Source organism: Leguminivora glycinivorella, chromosome 9, assembly GCF_023078275.1.
Source record: "Leguminivora glycinivorella isolate SPB_JAAS2020 chromosome 9, LegGlyc_1.1, whole genome shotgun sequence".
Taxonomy (NCBI): domain Eukaryota; kingdom Metazoa; phylum Arthropoda; class Insecta; order Lepidoptera; family Tortricidae; genus Leguminivora; species Leguminivora glycinivorella.
Genome location: NC_062979.1, coordinates 8670127 through 8676487, shown reverse-complemented (window position 1 = coordinate 8676487; position 6361 = coordinate 8670127). Strand labels below are relative to the sequence as shown.

General features: G+C 33.9%; 1 long non-coding RNA gene across 1 annotated transcript; it reads left to right on the top strand.

Moving 5' to 3' along the window:
• The first annotated feature begins 3733 nt into the window (after positions 1-3733).
• On the top strand, positions 3734-5387 carry LOC125229689. Its single transcript, XR_007177440.1, has 4 exons — positions 3734-3817; positions 3925-4004; positions 4219-4489; positions 5198-5387. It is a non-coding gene; the product is annotated as an uncharacterized LOC125229689 (long non-coding RNA).
• Positions 5388-6361: the final 974 nt, after the last annotated feature.

The following is a 6361-nucleotide window of genomic DNA, read 5'->3' as shown; positions in this document are numbered from 1 at the left end:
TTGACCTTCTTTTGATACTAAGACAAATACTTCATTGATCTAGCCTTTCGAACGACAAAACCCCAGACTCACACGCCATCCCATATATATATTTTGGTTCGGCCATAGCCATCGAAGGTTGTCCAAGATCACAAAATATAAATTCTATATGCGTGCAATTTCCCACGTTCCGAGTATAGTGGTCCATTGCTTGACATCGTGTTTCACTAGTCAATGCTAGAATTGTTTGATCTCCCAGACAACGATATCGTTAACCATATTATGAAAATGGAATGATGATTCCAAAGTCTGCCAATCTCGAGGCCAGTGTCAATGATTCAACTTTTGTGAACAATCTTATTTTTATATCAATGATTCTCCTTGATAGCGACAGGATCCTAACATCCATAGATGTCCTATGCCTCCCTAGTATTTAGTATTAGTATTAATTCCCACAAGTTATCCTTTAACTCTAATAAAGTTTACATGTTATGAACAATAAATAAAGTTATTAATCCTACTTCATTGATATAGCAAAATTATCTTACTTAAGATGAGACAATAGTATGAAAATCCTTCTAATCACCCAAAGAGATTCTAGCTAATAGAATGTGTATGTACATAAAGTAAATATGTGTAATATTTTATGTATCTAATATAGTAGTCATATTAGAGATACTCAGATCCGAATTTTAATTAATAATATTCCAAATTAACCGTTAGTGTTAATTGTATGTAATAAATAAATTGAAATTTGAACGACTTAAAATAATTACCACATAAATATAACATTCATGAATATCTTGTTCATATGAAATGAATAAGTACCACTATTTAAAATTATCACCTTCAGAAAATAGCACTAATCTAAAATTACAAATATAAACACATTCAAAATAAACAATTTGGACACTTACTGGTAGTCTTCAAGTCTACTTTACCAAGATACCTTCTCGCCAGTCTCCAACCTCTCAATCTTGTATCTTAAACTCCTGATGTCAACACCTCAACGTTCCCTCGCCGAATGCCCTCTCTGACGCTGCGCTCTGAGTTTTATTGTCCCGATTTTAACGCATGCGCTGTGTTGTTTTATGGCTAACAATGTCTGATTTCGCCAGATGTGCCTAAAACGCCTATTGTGCCGGACTTGCCTATTGTGCCTAAAACGCCTATTGTGCCGATTTCGCCTATTGTGCCTAAAACGCCTATTGTGCCGGTTTTAATTCCGAGAATTTCTATTTTTAATTTGTTGGAATTCCATTTCGTATGTAAGTTGTTTTCGTTTTATTTATTTGCAATTTTTAAGTTTTTATCTCTGTATGCATTTGTTTCTAAGCATAATTATTATAGATATATCTTATGATTTGAACCGAGGACTGTGTGGTCCGTTACATCTGCCCCTTTTATTTTCGTTTGATTCAAAATAACATTTTGTGTTAAACGAAAATAACCAATAAAATAATTCAGTTATTGAAATTTTCAATTTCCCATTTTCATAGTTGTGGTGAATAAAAGTGACCAATACTCAAAAGAACCTCACTGATCCAGCACGAATTATGAACTTAATAGTTACCCAGACACATGAGTCAAATTGTCACCAGCCAGAATTTTCATTCCAGTAAAAGCATTTGGTTGTGAATCAAATGTACCCTAATGGTAAAATCCTTGCATCCTCATATGGGTAGTTAGTCACATTGTCCGACAGGTAACCCGCTATCTCCATTGTCCAGATATTATGAACTTACAAAGATCTCTTCACTAGAAAGAAAAAGCCTTTCTATTCTCAGGTAGCCACTGACAACTGTTCTCCCCATAGTTCAAGGAACCAGTCCACAACTCAATACTAATCAATAATTTTCCTCCTTTCTCGGCATAATGTCCTATGTATAATTATAAGAGTAATCAGACAATCAATGTTTTAATCAAATCAACAATTTTATAAATATGATTCCATGTTAAGTCACATTTTTTTTTATATATGCCAGACAAAATTATCTGATTTATCCCATAAAGACACAGGGTGTGTGTTTAGTTCGTTTGTTAGCGGCATGTAGAGTATGTTGTTACCAAAAGAATGTACCTGTAAAAGGTATAAATTATTTATCCTAACACCTAACTCTTTGGTATCAAGTTTGTGTAACCCTTTCCCCATTTCGAAATTCCAATAACTGCCGTCACTATTCTCAGACTTGCAAACATGAGGAAACCCTTCATATCTTCAAACGACTCTTCATCCATTCATCTAGCTAAACCTCTCTTCTTTCTATTATGCGAATCTCATTTATACTACTCGTTCAGATTTCATCCTTCCTCATACGCTCAATTTCACTGTTTCTGACATACCTGCAAGTCCACTTAGATAATGACAGTAAAAATAATGTATGATATCATAATTAAAAAGCTCTCTCTTTTTCCTGTTGCTATTTCAATTTTTCAAATTGATCAAAATCTAAAATAATATACATACTTATATCATAAGTATAGGTACTATGTTATTCCTTACTTTATGAATCATCATATGCAGACACGTTGTCTTACTTTCGCATTAACCCTATACAAACGGCACGCAAAATTGTACGCAAAACTGCAAAATATTGTATGTGATGCCAATTACCGTTAAGTATTAATTACATCTTTGCAACCTTTTTTTTGGAAGATGATACGAAATATTGCTAAGAATTCTCCTTTTGTAAGTAGGAAAAATAATACAAGTACCTAACTTGTTACGCCTAGCTGCTCTGATAACATCTTCTAACTCTATGACATAACTATCTTCTAGTATTATCGTTACAAACATACACACATACATACTGACCTATCATTAGCTTATTAACATCAGGCGGGCCTTATGCTTGTTTGCCACCGACGTATTACATAAAAAAGATGGAAAGACACATGAGTGAAAGTTTCCAAACATGACGAAATATAAGACTTGGTTGCACATAATAATGTACGTACTATTTTTCTAAATAAATGATTGCAACGATTGTTGCATTGTTACACAACGATGGTAGTATGGCTACCGTACCGTACATCGAAATCTACAGATCCAACTGAAATCTTACTTTGTTTTGTAAACGATTGAACAAGAATTACGTTTCGAACAGTATGCGAGCGAAACCGCGGGCAAAAGCTAGTAAATCCTGTACTACTACGCATTACCTATTTATCTCATTTTATAACTAATATGGTTCTACGATCCGTTATTTAGCAAAACATAGAAAGTTTGAAATTTGGTGTTCTTCAACTGACCTTTTAATTTGTCATAGTATACTAAATGTCTAAATAAAGTTTTACTATAATAATATTTTTCTCCTCAATGAAACTCCACAGAATATATTTATATGAGTCATGGATGTTTCCCTTGTATACAAGCATGTTTTTATCCATTCAAATAGGCATATCGTCGCTTAGCACCCATAGCACAAAATTTGATAGGTTTGGGGCTAAGTTGAGCTGTGTAAGATGTCCCCAATATTTATTTATTTATTTATTTCATATTTATTAAAAAAAAAAAGCATTAAGATTGAATGTAAACGTCAAATCACTGTCTCTATTTTATTATTCCACAATTCGTTCCACATAGTCTGCAGAGCCCCATTCATACTGGATAAATTTTAGTCGCATCCGGTCCGTCAAATGTCTTATGATCTATAGAGCCCTTTTAATTTTTCTATGGCAACATTTGTTATGCTGACGTCATTGCCACGTCATTACTGTCAGTCAGACAGAAATAAAAGAAAAATGGATGCTGTTCAGACGTATACGCATTATTTGGAACTGAAAATTACGTAATTTATCGACCTGCTGGCTTGTATTTGTTATAAATCATAAAAAAGTGAGTAATACATTAACTAAGTAATGATATATGTTGTTAGTAATGTGATAAATACAACACAAAATGTGTATAACGAATGTAATAAATAAATGATTGTTTGCTTTTAGCCTGTGACGCCAGTGGAACTACGTGGTTTTCTTTCATGATGATTTGATAATACCATAATGGAATTAGCCAAGTTTTCGCCGTAAGTAATAATGTATTTAACTTGTCCATCACAAAGCAGTTCATAGTTTAGTTTAAACCTTGACTTGCTAAAATGGTAAAATGTTTTCCAATAGAGAGATTGTCTAATTCCTATAGCGCACTACAATAACATTCTAATTCTGGTCTTAGAGATGGAGAATTTTAGTAAGCCTACAACTTCCTATTTCTTATGTCCGCCTATTTACATGTTTCAGGTATTGGGTGCTAGATGCCCCTTGGAGTTAAGCCCCAGTGCCACTATACTACCTTACCAGTTATGTGTGGGTGTTGTAGTCCTAAGGCACCCCAGAGATGCATAGGGCCTTCACAAACTCACGCCACGCCTTCCTATCTTCAGCAACCCTCGTGACCTCGCTCCACCAGCTCAAACCTGCCAGTCGCAGCTCATTTTTCGACGGACCGCTTCCATGAGTAGACAAGGCACCGACGATCACGGCTTGCATCACCTGTACTGCTTCGTAATATGTAAGTTACACTTTTAATGTCTAATGATTCTGTAATCTGTTAACTAATCTCAACTAGTGTTAATAAAATTATTTGTATGCCTTGAATTATAAGGTACGGGTTCGAACCGCGACCCATTGTCCTTGAGAACTGTCATCTGATATTTGCCAGTTGCTTTTGAGTGAAGGAAATCATCGTGAGGAAACCAGACTAATTTCAATAAGACCTATTGAAAATTAGTGCCTACGCCAAATCCTGGAATTAGTTGTCAAGCAGACTCCATGCTTCCATGAGCCATGGCAAACACCGGAATAATGCAAGGAGGTTGAATGAATTTTATAGTATGACCAAGCAATGTTGGTTTTAAGCAAAAATTGTATAAATGAAGAATGTAAGCATTACCGAATGTCAATAATAAGAATCATGCTTAGTTTGTAATCAAGTAGGCCTGTACAAAAATGCCCCTTCAATTTTTATTTATTTATTTAACTTTTATGTTGTTGTTAAGTCAATTATTCTCTTTTATTCTATTTGGCTAAACTTTGTTTTGATAATAGTTTAGTATGATAAAATTTGAAATTCATCCCGTAATTAAAGTAGACCTTAATTAATAAAATGATCAAATACCTATTTAGTTATAAAATCTCTGCCAATCTTATCCTTATAACTTATGCTTATAACTAGACTTATTTCCTACTTAATTAATAAATATTTTCTTAAATTTTCCAGAGCATGCTGAACATCGCTGCCATTATACTAGGATTAACGTCCTGCCCCTTCCCTGGCTATGTACAAATTGGAACTCCATTGCATGCCCCTTTGACTGAGCAACGTGTGTGTGCTCGAAACACATTCACTTGCAACATAATGACTCCCAGGCTGACCTGGCTCAGTTCTTGTATGTCTGATCTACATAGACAATGGTAAAATATTTTATTTATTTATTTATTATTCTTTGGTTTACTCTAAGGTAAATTATATTATTTGCTCTTATTCCTGATTCTAGAGGTAATAATAGCAAGTCTACTACAGACTGACTCCATTCGTTCATTCAAACTATTATACTGTGCACTATATTTGGCACAAACACTACTACTAAGTCTAAAATCTTAAGTCTAGCTTATCTACCTAACCAGTCAAATTGATCTATGCTAACTTACTGCATCCACTGATAACTGGTTCAAAAAAATCAAAACACAGACAGACGGATAATCTGACAAATTAAGTCATAAATATAGGAAACCTATGATCAACTTCCTCACTCTATTTTATAGTATACTAGAATTAGTGTAATCACAATCTACTGATAAATATTTTAAAAAGCTTGCTCTTGGCAATTATGCTTTCCTATTGTAACCTTGGGTTATATTGTAGACTACTTCAGAGATAATAACAGGCTACAAATTACCTATTGAACTGAAATTTTATAAACTCATTAAGTGGGATGACAATACAATATTACAATATCATTAAAAGCCGACTTCATGAAGATGTCTGACAAACAATGCAATTCATTATATGACTTGTTGACCTGTATGTATAAAAAAAAGGAATGCACATCCAATAGTGGAATTGCATTCTAAATGTTTTATCTGAAATGAATTTACCCTTCATTTTTGTTCCAGGTTTCAATGAAAGAGTGAAAATTCTCTCTCCATGTACAATCACTTCCAACGCCTACACTGACTACACCAAATATGATCATCACTCAACGTGTCTCACATCAAGATACTTTTTAAAAGTCATCAAGAAGGAACATAATATCTTTTCCCATGGTTTCCTGAATAATCCTAACTAAAAGTTACTTCTCTATTCTATTTTTCCTGCATGGAGTGGCGCTTTTCCGTCTAATGGAAACGAAATGAACATATATGCTCTGGGTTTTTTTTGTGC